This window comes from Aquarana catesbeiana, linkage group LG01 (assembly GCF_042186555.1).
Source record: "Aquarana catesbeiana isolate 2022-GZ linkage group LG01, ASM4218655v1, whole genome shotgun sequence".
Taxonomy (NCBI): Eukaryota; Metazoa; Chordata; class Amphibia; order Anura; family Ranidae; genus Aquarana; species Aquarana catesbeiana.
Window position 1 is genome coordinate 543,967,998 of NC_133324.1, and position 21,904 is coordinate 543,989,901.

The following is a 21,904-nucleotide window of genomic DNA, read 5'->3' on the forward strand; positions in this document are numbered from 1 at the left end:
CTTTATTTAGATATTGGCAAGAACAGGTGGAACTCCGATGGAAGTATCATCAACCAAACCGAGTTCTACAAGCTGCTCAAGGAAGGGATACTCAATATACAATCTTATGATGAAACCTTTGAAGGCATGAACTTTGTCTTTGTTGCAGATGATGTGTTTGCGCTCAGTGAACATATCATGAAACCATTACCCGTGAGAAATCTCACAAGACACCAGAGGTTGTTTAATTACAAGTTGTCCTAGGCATGCAGGGTTGTTAAAAACACCTTTGGCATCCTTCCCAATCGTTTTAAATTTTTTCTTACCACAATTAATCTAGCATTGTACAAAATTGACTCCCTTGTACTATACTGTTGTGTCCTTCACGACTATCTGCGGAGAAATTCCTAGGGATAGATGACATTTGTGCCCTTTGAAAGAGAGCCAGTGAGGTTAAAGGCATATGAGAGAGCCAGTGAGGTTAAAGGCATATGAAACAATTAGCAAAATATAGAAAAATAACATTGTTTATTATGAACATACAGTATATGCATAGAGCAATCAGAGGTTAAAAATCATGTATAATGATACAGAGTATACAATGAGCTCTTGTGTATCACAAGGGCTTATTGTATACTCTGTATCATTATACATGATTTTTAACCTCTGATTGCTCTATGCATATACTGTATGTTCATAGTAAACATTGTTATTTTTCTGTATCTTGCTAATTGTTTTGTATGCCTTTAAAGTCCGACCAAAGGATACCTACCAAGTATGCTTTCTTTTTCTCTGTTCCCCTTAAACTTTTGGATGTGGCAATGTGAGTGCTTTCCTCCCAATTTTTGATCATATGGGGGTTCTCACTCCCCTGAACAGTGGACATCCCAGGCTTCCCACACAAAATGCCTGGCAATGCCAATTTGATTACATGGAGTATTTTGTTGAAAGGGGGTTAGTTCTCTGGCAGGATGACAACTAAAAACACCACTTGGCCACTTTGGCCACATTCCCCAAATAAAATTCTCAACTTACGTCATCAGGAATTTTACTCTTTATTGTTCAAAAAAACAATGTTATGTGTTATTGCATTATTGTGTTTACTTAAAAAATATGCAGATTCTGGTCCCTTAAAGCAGATTACACAGCACAGTGTGTAATCTGCCCCCTCTAAACTATAAAAAAAAAAAAACCCTGAACATTGCACTTCCTGTATGGCCTCTCTAAACTCTGCTCTGCTCTCCTCTCTCCCCCCTCCTTCCTGCCTGTCATCCCCCTCTGTGTCTGTCACTGGCAGCCTCTCTTTTAGAGGTTCGCATAGCACACTATGCCATTTGTTTTCAAAAGCAAGCAGTGTAAATACCTAATTTGAGCTGTCTTCAGGCCGGTCATGTGACTCGCGGACGCTTTACAGCTCCGATACATGGCTTGCCACCTGCCCGGGTTTCACCTGGACAGTCTGGATTTTGAATCATGTGTCCAGGTTTCAGACTGGCTGAAACCCGGACACATTATTCAGATGGGACTGCAACCCCCCCTCCAACTTAGGCACAGATTCACCCTGTTGCCTGTGTTGCACACACTTATGCTACCCGTTAACCAAGTACCACAACCACCCAGTGCATAGGCCCTCCTCCCTCCCTTCTCTGTCCTGCCCCTGAGCAAATGAGTACACTAAGGTAAGGGGGACTCAGATGTAAGGGGAAGCTTTGGGAACCCTGATTTAATGGGGAATGCTGGGAATTCTTATGTAAGTGGGGGCTATGGTAAGCAGAAACCCCCTTACATCAGAGTTCAATTTTATACCACAGTCCACAGTGTTCCCCCCCCCCCCGGAAAAAAAAAAAGATTGCAGTGTGCCACTAAAGTGTTCAGGTTTGGCTTGAAGAAAAGGTGGCAACCCTATTCTGCGGAGGAGACGAGCGGCCACGTGATCTCCCCGGCTGACATCAGAGGGAGATCACGGCCCCTCCCGCAGAAGCAAATCATCAGAGCTGTAAAGCGTAAAATGTGACCGGCCTGAAGACCGCTCAAATTAGGTATTTACACTAAGAAAAAGGGAAAAAATAGCTGCGCTAACAGTGAAACATAGAACCAGTGATGAACCAGTGCTGAATTGAAAATTGGTGATAAATAAACCTATAAACACATATGTGACCTATTAGAAATATTACTGAAAATCCCCCAAAAAATTAAAATCCCAAAAATGTAATAATAAAGAAAGTCCCAACAATGAACATTGAATGAATAGTGTCCATGAATCACGTAATTCTAAACGTACAAATAGCATTGATTGAAATAAAACGGAATATGAATGTGCAATCTTCCACTACCAAAGTGTGCCAAATGAATTGTGCGCTTACCAAAAGTCAAGCAACACAAGCTTGCGGCTATACACCCAGCCGGGGCCCACAAATGGACATCAGGTATCACCCAAAAATGAGAGAGAGGGAACTTTCCATAGTGTAATACTGGTATTGCCATTTAATAAAGAAAAGTGAAAACACACTTACAAAAGTACAGTTAAAAACAGCGAGGATCATTACAGGATAGAGAGGTGGGAACATGGCGGCGTGAAGACACGTTTTTCAAGAGCTCCGGGACTTACATGCCTGCCCCGACTAGCAATCGCCGACTAGTGGCTGATACTGCGGCATGAGTGTAGGCAGAAGTTACAAGACCCGGTCCTCAACTAGGAGAGCTCACCCTCGTACCCCTCAGGGGGATATAGAGCAATGTTTTACAATATCCTCGAGAACACCCCCAGGCACCATAAGAAAATACGAAAGAACCCCCTAACGGGGCTTTAATGCAGCCAATAAATTCAGAGTGAATACATAGTCAAATAGTTTATTAGTACAAAAAAATTTATAAAACAAGTGGGTTCTGACCTACGGCCAGGACATGAACTGGAGTACAATGTAAAGTAAACAACAGCAACAACGGACAGTGCCCGTAATCAAGAACAGTGTACAATACAATGTATTTTAGACAACAAGATCATGAGTATTAAAATCCTGACGCGTTTCGACCCTAACTGGGTCTTCTTCAGAGGATGGTTGTCAGCTGTAGGGATGTAAACATATATCAAACATAGCACAAAAACACCACCAACAATAGACGTGTGTATATGTCACACGACATATCTTCATAAATTGCATAGTTACCAGTCACAAAGTTCCTGATAGCTCAGAGTGTTCATGATGAAAAAGGTATGGTCCCTCCTGTGTCCTTTACCTCCCCAATGACAGGCCAGCTCCCTGGAGAGCGGGTGATAGGCCAACATGCCTTACACGGGAGCACGCATAAACTACCCCCCAGAGGGGGAACCTGAGGGTGAGGAGCACACACTGCACCCAAAGCGGTGACGCTGGAATCAAATTAGAAGTAAGGAATCATTAGTTCCTCAAATCATACAGAAAAATAATTTACCCTAGCTTAGGACAGTTTTACTCGTACTGGGATATATGAGGGTCCATGGGTATACAGGGAACAGGGTGGGAAAAAAAGGGAGGGGAAAAGGGAAGGAGAGAGTGTGGAAGGGAGGGGGGGGAGGGGAAGGGGAAATAATAGGGGGAGGATAAAGACAGAGGGAAGATGGGGGGAAGAACGGGGAGGGGAGGGGGAGAAAAAAAAGGGGGGAGGGGGGAAGGAAGGGAGGGGAGTGGGGAAGGAAAGGGGATGGCAAAAGGTGGGGGGGAGAAAAGGGAGGGGGGTTTGGGGAAGGGGAACAAACAAGAGGAAAAAGAGCAGTGAGGGTTGGAGTGTGAAAGGAAAAAATGGCGGGGAATGGTGGGGAAATTGTGACATAGACTAACGTGGACGAGTACCCTGCTACCCATTAAGGACCATACAAAGATGAAGGTGTAGGAAAAGGTACTTGCCGTACACCAGTAAAAGGGAACCAGGGTGCAAGGTGAGGAAGACCAGCCATGGGCTGAATAAAGGGAAAACAAGTGAGGGTAGTGAGGTGGTGAAGGTGATGAAGTAGAGGAAGGTGACTAAGAGAGGAGAGGAAGGGAAGGAAGAGAGCATGTGTGTGAAAAAAACAACAACAAGGCGACAAATCGACAAAACACAGCCAAACCATACGTGATATATAGACAAAAGAGGTGGGGGAGTGCATGGGGTGACGGCAGTGCTAATTACCTAATACTGGGGGCAGGAGTGGTTTGAATCAAAATTGCCCAAGGTTCTGAAACGTTATAATATGTCAGCATCAGACATCACAGGTTAAAGAAAATGGGTATTAATACTATAAAGCTGTTATGTGAACCACACATCAAGGAGGATAGTTAGAAAGGTTTCAAGGGTTCTTACCAGTCGATCAGACCAGTGGCTGCATGCAGACGTTTGACCGAGTCAGGAGAGACTCAATAGATCTCCCCTGAAACTTGGTGCGTTTAAAAAGAAGTGCTGATTAGCTTGGCATCATCAGGTGCGGGTGCTCCTCCACTCCCCTCCCCTTTCCCCCTCCAATCGGGGGAGAGGGCGGCACAGGACTGCGCTCGATGCGAGACCCCCCCGGCGTTCTGTAGGAGAAATCTCTCGGGTGCCCCCGTCGCCTCCACCGCAACTGCGCAGGCGCCGTGACGTCACACGCACGAGGTCGCGTGCGTGTGAGCACGGCGTCCGGAAGAGATCCGGGACGCCGCTGGCAGGCAAGAAGGTGCCCAATCCCAGGAGTCGCCACCTGGTGGGCGCATCAAGGAGACGTAGGGCCCTTGCGTCGCCTCTCTTGTCCTGCCAGGAAGGCATGTGCGGCACAATCCCGCCCCCTGGGTGGAAGGCACGGCCAGTCAGGGGGAAACAGCCACAAAGACACAGGAAGAGGCATAGGAGTATATATAGAGATAGTACCAAGTAGTGGAAGAATCCACACATGCCATCATCAAACACTGACTAGGCATTATGTGTGGAGTGTGCAAGATCGTTGGTTTATATATCACATTATACATTACCACTGTCACATTGAAGTTGATTGTATTAAATTACATAATCCAATGTATTATCAAACTAATAAAGGTAAAGAAATTTAGATACTAAATACATGGTGGAAAAAACTGTGAACTATTATTCAAGGCTATGTACCTCTGAGATAGGGAGAATTACTGTTAAAAAACAGATACCTACTTCTATACGTTACGCTGTAAGCAAGGGAACATATCACATAATTGTGGATGTTTATAAATAATCAAATAAGATTACTAAGCACTGGGTAAGCCAGGCGGGGGTGGGCCATGAGATGGAAGACATGGTTCCACTAACTTTTGGAAGCTGTCAGCAGGGCTAAAGGGGGGGGTACATAAAAGTAAAATTAAAATTAAAAATGTCCCTGACACACCCCAAGGGCGTATCGCAGAAAATAGGAATTCGGAATTTTCTCCAATTCACTCATTGTGTCCTGCCAGAGGAGAACCCCTGCAGGAAGGGAGCGAATGAGATAGATTCATTGAGGCCTAGTGGACAGGTGGCCTGTAATTGAAATATCCATCTCTGCTCTTTTTGTAGCAGGGCCTTATTCCAATCGCCACCTCTGGTTGGAATACGCATCCTATAAAGGGCCACAAAGGTAACTTTAGGAACTCTATAGTTATGTGTTGAAACCACATGTCTCCCGATAGGGAGATATGGGTTCCCCACCTGCATGCTATATACATGTTGAGAAACACGCTTCCCAAACTCCTGCCTGGTTTTCCCCACATAGTAGGTGCCACATTCACATTCCATAAGATATACTACTCCACGTGTGTGGCAATTCACAAATTGTGTGGGTGTGAATGCGTTTCCATTGGGGAGAACAAAAGTTTTGTCTTTTTTAATTAGCGGACAGTAGGAACAATGTCCACAGGGGAAAGAACCTGCTATGGAACAGTGTTTCAATCTCCTATTCTCATTTGTATATTCACTCTGGACAAGTTTATCTCGTAATGACATAGCTCTTTTATATGTTATGGTAGGTTGCTCATGGACAAAATTGCGCAGTTTGGGGTCATCCGTAAGAATGCTCCAATGACGCTTTATAATCTTTTTGATGGCTGTGTGTTATTGCGAGTAGCGCATGATGATCCGAGTAAGGTTACATTCAGGGCTTTTGGGGGACTTGGATCTAAGTAGCAGCTGGAGTCTAGATTGTCCTATTGCTTGATTATACGCTTTTTTAAGGCAGGATCGGCTGTATCCCCTTGCTAGCAGAGGGCTCTGAAGCCCCTCAGCTTCTTTTTTAAATAAAGCATCATTGGAACAGTTGCGACGAAGGTGCAAATATTGTCCATAGGGGATTGAGTTCTTGAGTGGTGTCGGGTGAAAACTGTCCGAATGAAGAACCGAATTGCCAGCGGTTGTCTTTAGGAACAGAGTACTAGATAGCTTCCTTTCGGCAGTGACAAAAATGGAGACATCTAAGAAGGTGACACTGTGGAGGTTGTGGGTCATTGTGAATCTCAAGTTGCGATTGTTCACATTAATCCGATTAAAAAATTAAAGTAATTTGGCCTCAGGTCCCTCCCAGATGATGAAGACATCGTCAATATACCTCAGCCATTTAGATATATGGCTGGTGTATACGACAAGGCCCTCATCCTCCAGGAGGAACTTCTCCCACTCCCCCAGGTACAAGTTGGCATAAGAGGGGGCACAACAGGTCCCCATAGCCACACCCTGTACCTGGAGGTAGTGGGAGTTGTCGAAGCAGAAGTAATTGTGATGTAGTATGTATTGCAGACCATTCAGAATGAACCTGATCAATGCCGGATTGTATTGGGAGTGCTGTTGCAAGGCCCTCTGCACAGCAGACAGACCCAAAGAATGGGGAATCGCTGCATGGTCAGATTGGACCTCGTGGAAAAACGATTGTGCAATGGGAGAATCGGTCTCCATCGTCCGTTTCTTAGGATCGTGTTCAGGTGAAGTTCTATAACTACGATCTCTTTTTTGTTGTTTGTTATGCCCTTGACCGTGTTGGGAAGAATTTTTTCGTTCAGGTTCAAGGACTGGAGAAGTCAGAGATTTTGGAATTTGAGTGTTTTTAGATTCCCGACGCGGATGGTTATTTGATGGAGGCCCATACTTATACCATCTGTAGGCACGTCCCTCCGAAAAGGCGTGTTTGTCTCTCCAAAATTGCGTTTCCTTATTGTGTAAGATATTTTTGTTGAAGGCTGATAGATTCTCCTCCAAGAGGATCTGAGATTCAGATCCCAATGTTGACCTAATAAGTGACGAATGCAAAGCTGAATGGGAGGTCCAATCTTAAGCTGTGCTCCCGGGAGATGATGTCCATCCTGTCCAGGGAATACAGCAAACAAATTGCCCTCCTATACAGGGTCATCAACAATTTAGAACAAGCATTGATTCCGTATGCCCAACACCCCCTATTCTCTGAATCTCAGATCCTCTTGGAGGAGAATCTATCAGCCTTCAACAAAAATATCCTACACAATAAGGAAACGCAATTTTGGAGAGACAAACACGCCTTTTCGGAGGGACGTGCCTACAGATGGTATAAGTATGGGCCTCCATCAAATAACCATCCGCGTCGGGAATCTAAAAACACTCAAATTCCAAAATCTCAGACTTCTCCAGTCCTTGAACCTGAACGAAAAAATTCTTCCCAACGCGGTCAAGGGCGTAACAAACAACAACAGAAAAGAGATCGTAGTTACAGAACTTCACCTGAACACGATCCTAAGAAACGGACGATGGAGACCGATTCTCCCATTGCACAATCGGTTTTCCACGAGGTCCAATCTGACCATGCAGCGACTAAGGACTCTCTCGCTGACATGGGTCAGACATCCATTTCTGAACCTAACACCAGTACCTCTTTTTCACAGGAGCCCCATAAACATTCTAATCCATCTTTAGGCCCAACCAAAGCAGCTACACAAAAAGCTTTAAAGCCCGTTCGGGGACCCGGATCCCCGCAAACCAACAGAACAGGCAAAGGCCTGGACCCCTTTGTGGTGAGGATTTAACAAACCACTTAAGTGTGATTAACCTATCCTCTATGAACTTGTTACCAGCTGAGATACAACTCTTATCTCGTGGACTAACCTTTTGCCCCGAACAGAACTTTTTTTTTTTTTGAAACTATCACGGACTTACAACTTTTCGCACGCAAGTTATTATTATTAAAATACTTGCATGCCAAGGATGACTCTGATGTTGACACTGTGGAAGGGTCTCTTTACAGCATGAAGGAATGTAAGGCCTTATGCAATTTAACCCTTCTCTATCAAGAAAACAACACAGTGAATTTAATAGACCAAATTGATTTGGATGCCTTACTGCAGGAGGCTGACAAATCGACTCCAAATCCTCTATTGATGTTTAAAAAGGCCTCCACAACATTTCCCTCCTCCAGCATTAATCCTAATGTAGCAGTATTTCTAAAGCAGACCATTCGAGACATATGCAAATTACCACAAATCAAATTCAAGCCCACAAATGTCTCATATGGTGAAAATCAAACCCTCCATCGCCTTATAAAAAATCCCAAAATTGTAATAAAACCCTCCGACAAAGGGGGCAACGTGGTCGTCATGAACAATGATGACTACACTTCAATGTGTTTGAACATCCTAGAGAACAAGGAGTGGTACAAACTAATCTCGCCCCTTAGCATCAACCAATATAACTCTATTTTTTATAATATGGTTGACCGTGCATTCCACACAGGAGCAATCACCAAGAACATCTATGAATTTATCAGGACTCCACATCCCAAGGTAGCCACTTTCTATAGTCTACCCAAGATTCATAAAAACTCCACTAAACTCGCAGGCCGTCCCATTGTCTCTGGCAATGGGGCCATATCTGAAAACCTAAGCCGTGTCATAGATGCCCACCTTCAACCCCTTGTTCTGTCTTTGCCCTAATTTGTCAGGGATACAATACAATTTTTACAACTCATTAATGATTTAAGAATACCAGATGATGCCATCCTGGTTACCATCGATGTTGAGGCGCTGTACAGCAGCATTCCCCATTCTTTGGGCCTGTCTGCTGTGCAGATGGCCTTGCAACAGCACTCCCAATACAATCCGGCATTGATCGGGTTCATTCTGAATGATCTGCAATACATACTACATCACAATTACTTCTGCTTCGACAACTCCCACTACCTCCAGGTACAGGGTGTGGCTATGGGGACCTGTTGTGCCCCCTCTTACGCCAACCTGTACCTGGGGGAGTGGGAGAAGTCCCTCCTGGAGGTCGAGGGCCTTGTCGTATACACCAGCCATATATCTAAATGGCTGAGGTATATTGACAACGTCTTCGTCATCTGGGAGGGACCTGAGGCCAAATTACTTGAATTTTTAAATCGGATTAATGTGAACAATCGCAACTTGAGATTCACAATGACCCACAACCTCCACAGTAGGGATGAGCTTCGTGTTCGAGTCGAACCCATGTTCGACTCGAACATCGGCTGTTCGATCGTTCGTCGAATTGTGAACGATATGGGCCGTTCGCGCCAAATTCGTGTGGCGCGTCACGGCCCATAATTCACTGCGGCATCGCAGTGCATTGCTTGCTGATGATTGGCCAAGCATGCACTATGACCCGCATGCTTGGCCAATCACAGCGCCGCCTTAACAGAGAGCCATAATTGGCCAAAGCCAAGGAGGCTTTGGCCAATTATGGCTCAGGGGATTTAGTACACGCCCCACACTATATAAGGCCGCCTGCACGGCGGCCCTGTGCAGTGTGTTCCGGTGTGCTTAGAGAGAGAGAGAGAGACAGTGTCATTTCATTTGAGTTAGCTAGATTAGGCAGGACAGTCAGTCAGTTAGCTGCACTTAAAGTGTATTGTGTATATATATGCATCCCAGGTGTTGCATATATATATATATATATATATACATTGTATTCAGTTTAGCTAGATCCATTCCTGTTATCTTCTAGACTATTTACATTTAGTGCAGTGCGTCCTGCTCACAGTGTTCAGCTAGATCCGTTCCTGTTATATTCCTACTGACAGGCAGGCTTGTCTTGTTACAGTATTTTGAAGAAAATTACTGGTGTTCTTTTGATCCTATTAGTACCACAGTCAGGCAGCTAGACTATTTACAGTTAGTGCAGTGCGTCCTGCCCACAGTGTTCTGCTAAACCTACAAGTAAGTGGGGTGCGTCCTGCTCACAGTGTTCAGCTAAACCTACAAGTTAGTGGGGTGCGTCCACCTCACAGTGTTCAGCTAAACCTACAAGCTAGTGGGGTGCGTCCTGCTCACAGTGTTCAGCTAGATCCATTTCTGTTATCTTCTTACTGACAGGCAGGCTTGTCTTGTTACAGTAAATACAGCTAGCTGAAGAAAATTGCTGGTGTTCTTTTGATCCTATTAGTACCACAGTCAGGCAGCTAGACTATTTACAGTTAGTGCAGTGCGTCCTGCTCACAGTGTTCTGCTAAACCTACAAGTTAGTGGGGTGCGTGCTGCTCACAGTGTTCAGCAAAACCTACAAGTTAGTGGGGTGCATCCACCTCACAGTGTTCAGCTAAACCTACAAGCTAGTGGGGTGCGTCCTGCTCACAGTGTTCAGCTAGATCCGTTCCTGTTATCTTCTTACTGACAGGCAGGCTTGTCTTGTTACAGTATTTTAAAGAAAATTGCTGGTGTTCTTTTGATCCTATTAGTACCACAGTCAGGCAGCTAGACTATTTACAGTTAGTGCAGTGCGTCCTGCTCACAGTGTTCTGCTAAACCTACAAGTTAGTGGGGTGCGTCCTGCTCACAGTGTTCAGCTAAACCTACAAGTTAGTGGGGTGCGTCCACCTCACAGTGTTCAGCTAAACCTACAAGCTAGTGGGGTGCGTCCTGCTCACAGTGTTCAGCTAGATCCGTTCCTGTTATCTTCTTACTGACAGGCAGGCTTGTCTTGTTACAGTATTTTAAAGAAAATTGCTGGTGTTCTTTTGATCCTATTAGTACCACAGTCAGGCAGCTAGACTATTTACAGTTAGTGCAGTGCGTCTTGCTCACAGTGTTCTGCTAAACCTTCAAGTTAGTGGGGTGCGTCCACCTCACAGTGTTCAGCTAAAGCTACCTGTAGAAGGTTGGTGGTGTTCTCATACTACAGGCAGGCAGTTGATTTTGCTAGCTGCAGTATCAGTACATATATATATATATATATCCCAGCTTAGTGCAGCTACAGGCCATTAGTATGTCTGGAAGGCCAAGAAGGAGAGGCAGACAGTCACAAGCCAATAAGAGAGGGCAAGCAGGCTCTGTGTCTAGTGCTGGTCGTGGAGACGGTGCATCCTCATCAGCACGTGGCCATGAGACACGCTTGGCCTTTTTTTCGGCAGCTGGCCATGTTGAGCCGCAACATGCGGAAGACTTGGTCGAGTGGATGACCAAGCCGTCCTCATCCTCCTCATCCTCTCTCACCCATGCCCAGGGTACTTTGTCTGGCAAAGCAGCGGCCTCTTCCCTCGGCTCAATGTCATCAGTGACTCCTTCCCTAGCCCCACCATGTCCTCCTGAGGAGTCCCTCGAACTGTTTGACCACAGTGTTGGGTACATGCTCCAGGAGGATGCCCAGCGTTTGGAAGGCTCTGATGATGATACTGAGCTCGATGAAGGCAGTAACACGAGCACGGACAGAGGGGGTGCCCAAGAAGGACAGCAATCTGGCAGTCATGCTCCCCCTGCTGCAGCATACTGCCAGGTTTGCTCCAGTGATGAGGAGGGAGGGGATGATGAGGTCACTGACTCAACGTGGGTGCCTGATAGGAGAGAGGAGGAGGAGGAGGAGGAGGAGGCGGCACATCACCAACGAGGCAGGATGCCCTCCAGGGGCCAGCCTAAGGGCAGCACATTGACTGCATCACACCCCAAAGCTCCACATGTGCAGGGCGCTGCAGTCTCTGCGTGTTATTCAAAAAGTTCTTTGGTGTGGGCCTTTTTTGAGACGAGTGCATCAGATCGCACCGCTGCTATTTGCAACATATGTCTCAAGCGTATCTCGCGTGGCCAAAACATCTCCCGCTTGGGTACCACATGCTTGACCAGACATATGTTGACCTGCCATGCAGTTCGTTGGCAAGCGTATCTAAAAGACCCACACCAAAGAACAAAGAGGACCTCTGCTTGCTCCTCATCAGCTGAGATTTCCAACCCCACTAGACCTTCAGTCCTCTCTGAGACCTGCACTGAGAGGAATGAAGGTGTAGAATTAGGTGTGTCACAGCCACGTACTTGTGGGCAATCTGATTTTGGTACACCGACGTCAGATTGTACCAGGCAAATTTCCCTGCCCCAGCTGCTGCACCGCCGAAAGAAGTTTGCTCCCAGCCATCCACATGCCCAGCGGTTGAATGCTAGCTTGGCAAAATTGCTAGCACTTCAACTGCTGCCTTTTCAGTTGGTAGACTCTGCCCCCTTCCGTGAGTTTGTGGAATGTGCAGTTCCTCAGTGGCAGGTACCCAAACGCCACTTTTTCTCACGGAAGGCGATTCCGGCTCTCTACCAGCATGTGGAAGGCAATGTCCATGCCTCGCTGGACAGGGCGGTCAGCGGTAAGGTGCATATTACCGCTGACTCATGGTCCAGCAGGCATGGACAGGGACGTTACCTAAGTTTCAGGGATCAGTCCCAAGAAACACATGGACTTGTACGTGGCTGGGAGGAGGTGGCTGCGGACCATGTCGTCCTTAGTGACCCAGAGGACTCCGGACCGAATGCCTCAGCAAACCTACGCTGCATGGCCTCCCTGATCCTGCAAAGCCTGCGTAAGGATCCTCGTATTCGTGGTATCAAGGAGAAGGACCAATACTGGCTGGCAACCCTCCTTGATCCACGTTACAAGGGTAAGGTTGCGGACCTTATCTTGCCATCGCAGAGGGAGCAGAGGATGAAACATCTTCGGGAGGCCTTGCAGAAAGGTCTGTGCAACGCGTTCCCAGAGACTGGGAGGTTACAAACTCCTGTTTCTGGACAACGTGTTGCTGAGGCTTCGGTCAGTCAAAGAAGGAGCGGTGGAGAAGGTGGCCGTCTGACCGATGCGTTCAGACAATTTTTTGGTCCGCAGCCCCAAGGTATGATCGGTTCCAGCAACCATCGCCAGCGTCTGTTTTACATGGTGCAGGAATACCTAGGGGCAAGATCAGACTTGGACACCTTTCCCACCGAAAATCCTCTGGGTTACTGGGTCTTGAGGATGGATCACTGGCCAGAGCTTGCACAGTATGCAATTGAGCTACTGGCCTGTCCTGCATCCAGCGTTCTTTCGGAACGCACATTCAGTGCTGCTGGAGGCGTGGTAACCGATCACAGGGTGCGTCTGTCCACTGACTCGGTCGATCGACTGACCTTCATAAAAATGAATGAGTCTTGGATCACCACCAGCTACCAAGCACCTGATGCTGATGTAACTGAATAATTTTTTTTGAAATCTCAGATCCCTTCAAAGACTGCCTATGCTGATGCTGAGTGACTATTCCTGAGTAATTATCCTCTTCCTCCTCAATCATCAGGCTGATAGCTTGTAAGAGCATTTTTGGTTCTGGGCGCCACCACCAGTGCCTAAGGCATAATTTTTCAGCCCCTGTTTAACAGGGGCGTGTAATTACGATTTTTGATGTAATACTTTGCAGCAGGGCTCGTTCCTGCATTCCAACTAGAGTGTCTGTGAGGGGTTGCAGTGTTGTGGCACCAGCACCAGTGCCTAAGGCCCAATTTTTCAGCCCTTGTTTAACAGGGGCGTGTAATTACAATTTTTGATGCAATACTTTGCAGCAGGGCTCGTTCCTGCATTCCAACTAGAGTGTCTGTGAGGGGTTGCAGTGTTGTGGCACCAGCACCAGTGCCTAAGGCCTAATTTTTCAGCTCCTGTTCAACAGGGGCATGTAATTACAATTCTTGATCTAATATTTCACAGCAGAGCCCTGTGAGGGCTTACAGTGTTGTGGCCACAGCAACACCTAAGGCCCAAATTTCTGCTGAGTATATAGGGCAGGACCCTACTTTCAAACAACTAACTTACAAACGACTCCTACTTGCAAACGGAAGGAGACAACAGGAAGTGAGAATAAATCTACCCCTAGGAAGGGAAATTCTCTCCTGTAAGAGTTAATATGGGAAAAACATTTCTCCTTTCCACTGATGCTTTCCAATCCATTGGGACAAAAAGTGAGGTGAAATCTTCTGAAGAGGAGGAAAGACAGCAAAACAAATGTCACAGGGGTGATAACCCTTCCCTATGTTTTCCAAAAAGCTTAAAAAAGATTTTTTGGCTGGAGCTAAACACGTTAAAAATGTACCCGTTCAAAATTACAAAGAGATTCTACTTAACAACAAACCTACAGCCTGTATACTGCTGTTCAGAGTATATAGGGCCTGGTGGCCCCACACCTTTCCTTATTTTAATTTGGGTGCGGGGTTCCCCTTAATATCCATACAAGACCCAAAGGGCCTGGTAATGGACTGGGGGGTACCCATGCCGTTTGTCTCACTGATTTTCATCCATATTGCCAGGACCCGACATTACATTAAACCCGCAAGCAGTTTTAAATGAGATTTTTTCCTTTAAAAATGACATTTGGTGCAGGGACTGTTCTAAACACGGGAAACACGCGTCACTTTACAGGCATACTATAGACACCCCTCAGGTACGATATTTAAAGGAATATTTCACTTTTTTTTTTTTACTTTAAGCATCATTAAAATCACTGCTCCCGAAAAAACGGCCGTTTTTAAAAGTTTTTTTTGCATTGATACATGTCCCCTGGGGTAGGACCCGGGTCCCCAAACCCTTTTTAGGACAATACCATGCAAATTAGCCTTTAAAATGAGCACTTTTGATTTCGAACGTTCGAGTCCCATAGACGTCAATGGGGTTCTAACGTTCGTGCGAACTTTCGGTCCGTTCGCAGGTTCTGGTGCGAACCGAACCGGGGGGTGTTCGGCTCATCCCTACTCCACAGTGTCACCTTCTTAGATGTCTCCATTTTTGTCACTGCCGAAAGGAAGCTATCTAGTACTCTGTTCCGAAAGACAACCACTGGCAATACAGTTCTTCATTCGGACAGTTTTCACCCGACACCACTCAAGAACTCAATCCCCTATGGACAATATTCGTCACAACTGTTCCAATGATGCTTTATTTAAAAAAGAAGCCGAGGGGCTTCAGAGCCGTCTGCTAGCAAGGGGATACAGCCGATCCTGTCTTAAAAAAAGCATATGATCAAGCAATAGGACAATCTAGACTCCAGCTGCTATTTAGATCCAAGTCCCCCAAAAGCCCTGAATGTAACCTTACTCGGATCATCATGCGCTACTCGCGACAACACACAGCCATCAAAAAGATTATAAAGCGTCATTGGAGCATTCTTACGGATGACCCCAAACTGCGCAATTTTGTCCATAAGCAACCTACCATAACATATAAAAGAGCTATGTCATTACGAGATAAACTTGTCCAGAGTGAATATACAAATGAGAATAGGAGATTGAAACACTGTTCCATAGCGGGTTCTTTCCCCTGTGGACACTGTTCCTACTGTCCACTCATTAAAAAAGACAAAAATTTTGTTCTCCCCAATGGAAACACATTCACACCCACACAATTTGTGAATTGCCACACACGTGGAGTAGTATATCTTATGGAATGTGAATGTGGCGCCTACTATGTGGGGAAAACCAGGCAGGAGTTTGGGAAGCGTATTTCTCAACATGTATATAGCATGCAGGTGGGGAACCCATATCTCCCTATCGGGAGACATGTGGTTTCAACACATAACTATAGAGTTCCTAAAGTTACCTTTGTGGACCTTTATAGGATACATATTTCAACCAGAGGTGGCGATTGGAATAAGGCCCTGCTACAAAAAGATCAGAGATGGATATTTCAATTACAGGCCACCTGTCCACCAGGCAGTCTATCTACCTGTCTATCTCATTCGCTCCCTTCCTGCAGGGGTTCTCCTCTGGCAGGACACAATGAGTGAATTGGAGAAAATACCGAATTCCTATTTTCTGCGATACGCCCTTGGGGTATGTCAGGGACTTTTTTCATTTTAATTTTACTTTTATGTACCCCCCCCCCCTTTAGCCCTGCTGACAGCTTCCAAAAGTTAGTGGAACCATGTCTTCCATCTCATGGCCCACCACCGCCTGGCTTACCCAGTGCTTAGTAATCTTATTTGATTATTTATAAACATCCACAATTATGTGATATATTCCCTTGCTTACAGCGTAACGTATAGAAGTAGGTATCTGTTTTTTAACAGTAATTCTCCCTATCTCAGAGGTACGTAGCCTTGAATAATAGTTCACAGTTTTTTCCACCATGTATTTAGTATCTAAATTTCTTTACCTTTATTAGTTTGATAATACATTGGATTATGTTATTTAATACAATCAACTTCAATGTGACAGTGGTAATGTATAATGTGATATATAAACCAACGATCTTGCACACTCCACACATAATGCCTAGTCAGTGTTTGATGATGGCATGTGTGGATTCTTCCACTACTTGGTACTATCTCTATATATACTCCTATGCCTCTTCCTGTGCCTTTGTGGCTGTTTCCCCCTGACTGGCCGTGCCTTCCACCCAGGGGGCGGGATTGTGCCGCACAAGCCTTCCTGGCAGGACAAGAGAGGCGACACAAGGGCCCTGCGTCTCCTTGATGCGCCCACCAGGTGGCGACTGCTGGGATTGGGCGCCTTCTTGCCTGCCAGCGGCGTCCCGGATCTCTTCCAGACGCTGTGCTCACACGCACGCGTGACATCACGGCGCCTGCGCAGTTGCGATGGGGGCACCCGAGAGATTTCTCCCCTGGAACGCCGGGGGTCACACAGCGAGCGCAGTCCTGCGCCGCCCTCTCCCGCAAGGGGAGGGGAGTGGAGGAGCACCCGCACCTGATGATGCCTAGCTAATCAGCACTTCTTTTTAAACACACCAAGTTTCAGGGGAGATCTATTGACTCTCTCCTGACTCGGTCAAACGTCTGCATGCAGCCACTGGTCTGATCGACTGGTAAGAACCCTTGAAACCTTTCTAACTATCCTCCTTGATGTGTGGTTCACATAACAGCTTTATAGTATTAATACCCATTTTCTTTAACCTGTGATGTCTGATGCTGACATATTATAACGTTTCAGAACCTTGGGCAATTTTGATTCAAAGCACTCCTGCCCCCAGTATTAGGTAATTAGCACTGCCGTCACCCCATGCACTCCCCAACCTCTTTTGTCTATATATCACGTTTGGTTTGGCTGTGTTTTGTCGATTTGTCGCCTTGTTGTTGTTTTTTTCACACACATGCTCTCTTCCTTCCCTTCCTCTCCTCTCTTAGTCACCTTCCTCTACTTCATCACCTTCACCACCTCACTACCCTCACTTGTTTTCCCTTTATTCAGCCCATGGCTGGTCTTCCTCACCTTGTACCCTGGTTCCCTTTACTGGTGTACGGCAAGTACCTTTTCCTACACCTTCATCTTTGTATGGTCCTTAATAGGTAGCAGGGTACTTGTCCACGTTAGTCTATGCAACAATTTCCCCACCATTCCCTGCCATTTTTTCCTTTCACACTCCAACCCTCACTGCTCTTTTTCCTCTTGTTTGTTCCCCTTCCCCAAACCCCCCCTCCCTTTTCTCCCCCCCACCTTTTGCCATCCCCCTTCCTTCCCCATTCCCCCCTCCCTCCCCTCCCTTCCTTCCCCCCTTCCCCCCTTTTTTTTTTTTTCTTCTCCCCCTCCCCTCCCTGTTCTTCCCCCCCATCTTCCCTCAGTCTTTATCCTCCCCCCGTTCTTTTCCCTCCCCCCCCCCTTTTCTCCCCACCCCTCCCTTCCACACTCTCTCCTTCCTTTTTCCCCTCCCTTTTTTTTCCCACCCTGTTCCCTGTATACCTATGGACCCTCATATATCCCAGTATGAGGAAACTGTCCTAAGCTAGGGTAAATTATTTTTCTGTATGATTTGAGGAACTAATGATTCCTTACTTCTAATTTGATTCCAGCGTCACCGCTTTGGGTGCAGTGTGTGCTCCTCACCCTCAGGTTCCTCCTCTGGGGGGTAGTTTTTGCGTGATCCCTAGTAAGGCATGTTGGCCTATCACCCGCTCTCCGGGGAGCTGGCCTGTCATTGGGGAGGTAAAGGACACAGGAGGGACCATACCTTTTTCATCATGAACACTCTGAGCTATCGGGAACTTTGTGACTGGTAACTATGCAATTTATGAAGCTATGTCGTGTGACATATACACAAGTCTATTGTTGGTGGTGTTTTTGTGCTATGTTTGATATATGTTTACATCCCTACAGCTGAAAACCATCCTCTGAAGAAGACCCAGTTAGGGTAGAAACGCGTCAGGTTTTAATACTCATGATCTTGTTGTCTAAAATACATTGTATTGTACACTGTTCTTGATTACGGGCACTGTCCGTTGTTGCTGTTGTTTACTTTACATTGTACTCCAGTTCATGTCCTGGCTGTAGGTCAGAACCCACTTGTTTTATACAATTTTTTGTACTAATAAACTATTTTTGACTATTCACTCTGAATTTATTGGCTGCATTAAAGCCCCGTTAGGGGGTTCTTTCGTATTTTCTTTTGCATCTTCTGGGGTGCGCAACCCATTTGTCTGCACTCCTATGAGTGTCCTTGTTCCCTCAGGCACCATAGTGGCGGCATCACGAGGTTCGGGTCGTGCTGTAAGCACTAGGCTGGGTTCTCCGGCATCTCCTACCTTGTCTCCCAGGTCGGACTCCCTGTCAGAGACCTCGGCGCTCTCTCATCCTGACCCGTCGAAAGCAGCTGACTCATCGCAAGCCGAGGTCACAGGCATGCTGGAGGGGGATATTCGAGCATTATTGAGGGCACTGCCCACAGGCCAGGATATCGAAGGCCCTGATCTTCCGGGTGGAGGAGACGCACTGTCAAGACATCCAGGTGGTAAGGACGGACATTAATGTACTTGCAGAGAGGGTGAACACGGAAGAGGAATTAGTTTTCTCCCTGGAGTAACAGGTGGGGGCCCTTGAAAGAGCACAGACCTCCCATGCAGCTACAGCGGTGGACCTCGAGGATAGAAGCCGCCGGAACAATCTACCGCTCCGGGGCCTTCCTGAAGCGACTGGCGTGGAGGACCTCCAGGGTACATAAAGCCCTAGGCCCTAGATGAAGTGACCCAGAGAGACCCAGGGATGTTGTCTGCCGCCTCCACCGTTACCCGCTGAGGGAGCAGATACTCAGGGCAGCATGGGAAGCAGGTGACACTGTTTTCGATGGGGCTCATGTCAAGATTCTACCTGATTTGTCCCGGGCCACTCTCCAGCGCAGAGCCCAACTGCACCCAGTCCTAGATCTAGCCAGAGATCGGGGCTGCACATACAGATGGGGATACCCGTTGGCGGTGACATTCCGCAGAGAATCATCCTCATTTACCCTCCGCACACCGGCTGACCTTCCAGGACTATTTACATTCCTAGGCGCGGGTACCCATCCAGATCCCTAACTGGCTGTCGTTTATCCCACGCACGGGGGAGTCGCCCGGGCCCCTTGAGCGCGCAAGGGCACCGGAGTCGCTCTCAAGCACGTCAGATACAGTCCCGATGTGGATCCCAGGGTAATCCTGTGGACCAGAACCGAGATTCATGAATAATCGTTACCTGCATTTTCAATGAGTGAGGTAGGGGATAGTGGGGATATTGGTGGACGTTCTAAATAGTCCCCCCTACCCCTGGATACTTTGGGGGATCTCAACTCTAGTCCCTGCCTCACATACAGAGACATTTACTCTGCAGTCCCTGATGTGAAGTTATGGGCACTTGCCCTCAGTCCCTTGGGGGAACCAACTGAACAGAACTATTTGTGGGATTAGAAAGCTGCAAGCTCTTCATTTAGGGGGGTTGCCTTTTCATATTTTATTTGTTCCTGTTTTTTTTTGTTTTTTTTTCATTTTTTCTTGCTGCACAAGCAGTATGGAGTCAGAAGACGCATGCTTATTTTCTGGCTATAGTATTCATTTTTTTCTTGTTTTTATTATTTTGTCTTGCCCCTCCTTTATTTGTAATAGTGTTTTGTCCTTAGTTTTTTTTTTCTCCCAAAATATAACTGATTTCCTTTGTAGCACATTTGTAGCACTCATCTCTCTTTGCTGCATCTTTTGCAGCTTGTATATATACAGTGAAATGTTTCACTCTTTGTTATATTGCAGCCATTTGCTAAAATCATTTAAGTTCATTTTTTTTCCTCATTAATGTACACACAGCACCCCATATTGACAGAAAAACACAGAATTGTTGACATTTTTGCAGATTTATTAAAAAAGAAAAACTGAAATATCACATGGTCCTAAGTATTCAGACCCTTTGCTGTGACACTCATATATTTAACTCAGGTGCTGTCCATTTCTTCTGATCATTATTGAGATGGTTCTACACCTTCATTTGAGTCCAGCTGTGTTTGATTATACTGATTGGACTTGATTAGGAAAGCCACACACCTGTCTATATATGCTGATATAAGCACTATATATCTTACAGCTCACAGTGCATGTCAGAGCAAATGAGAATCATGAGGTCAAAGGAAGTGCCTGAAGAGCTCAGAGACAGAATTGTGGCAAGGCACAGATCTGGCCAAGCTTACAAAAAAATTTCTGCTGCATTTAAGGTTCCTAAGAGCACAGTGGCCTCCATAATCCTTAAATGGAAGACGTTTGGGACGACCAGAACCCTTCCTAGAGCTGGCCGTCCGGACAAACTGAGCTATCGGGGGAGAAGAGCCTTGGTGAGAGAGGTGAAGAAGAACCCAAAGATCACTGTGGCTGAGCTCCAGAGATGCAGTCGGGAGATGGGAGAAAGTTGTAGAAAGTCAACCATGACTGCAGCCCTCCACCAGTTGGGGCTTTATGGCAGAGAGGCCCGACGGAAGCCTCTACTCAGTGCAAGACACTTGAAAGCCTGCATGGAGTTTGCTAAAAAACACCTGAAGGACTCCAAGATGGTGAGAAATAAGATTCTTTGGTCTGGTGAGACCAAGATAGAACTTTTTGGCCTTAATTTTAAGCGGTATGTGTGGAGATAACCAGGCACTGCTCATCACCTGTCCAATACAGTCCCAACAGTGAAGCATGGTGGTGGCAGCATCATGCTGTGGGGGTGTTTTTAAGCTGCAGGGACAGAATGACTGGTTGCAATTGAGGGGAAGATGAATGCGGCCAAGTGCAGGGATATCCTGGATGAAAACCTTCTCCAGAGTGCTCAGGACCTCAGACTGGGCCGAATGTTTACCTTCCAACAAGACAATGACCCTAAGCACACAGCTAAAATAACGGAGTGGCTTCACAACAACTCCGTGACTGTTCTTGAATGACCCAGCCAGAGCCCTGATTTAAACCCAATTGAGCATCTCTGGAGAGACCTAAAAATGTCTGTCCACCAACGTTTACCATCCAACCTGACAGAACTGGAAAGGATCTGCAAGGAGGAATAGCAGAGGATCCCCCCCAAATCCAGGTGTGAAAAACTTGTTGCATCTTTCCCAAAAAGACTCATGGCTGTATTAGATCAAAAGGGTGCTTCTACTAAATACTGAGCAAAAGGGTCTGAATACTTAGGACCATGTGATATTTCAGTTTTTCTTTTTTAATAAATCTGCAAAAATGTCAACAATTCTGTGTTTTTCTGTCAATATGGGGTGCTGTGTGTACATTAATGAGGAAAAAAAATTAACTTAAATGATTTTAGCAAATGGCTGCAATATAACAAAGAGTGAAAAATTTAAGGGGGTCTGAATACTTTCCGTCCCCACTGTAAGTACCTGTAATAAATAAATAAGAGAATTTTATCCTCTTATGAAATCTTCCTCTTTTCCAAGAAACTTTTATTGCTGTCTGAACAGAAATTTTATTTTGTTTGAAACTATTTTGGATGTAAATATATTTATAGGAAATATTATGGTCAGAAGGCAT

The 21,904-nt window shown here is 46.1% G+C and overlaps 1 pseudogene; it reads left to right on the forward strand.

Moving 5' to 3' along the window:
- The first annotated feature begins 8,522 nt into the window (after positions 1–8,522).
- The window catches only part of LOC141126377 (posterior protein-like), a 44,837-nt pseudogene continuing 31,455 nt past the window's right edge, over positions 8,523–21,904 (forward strand).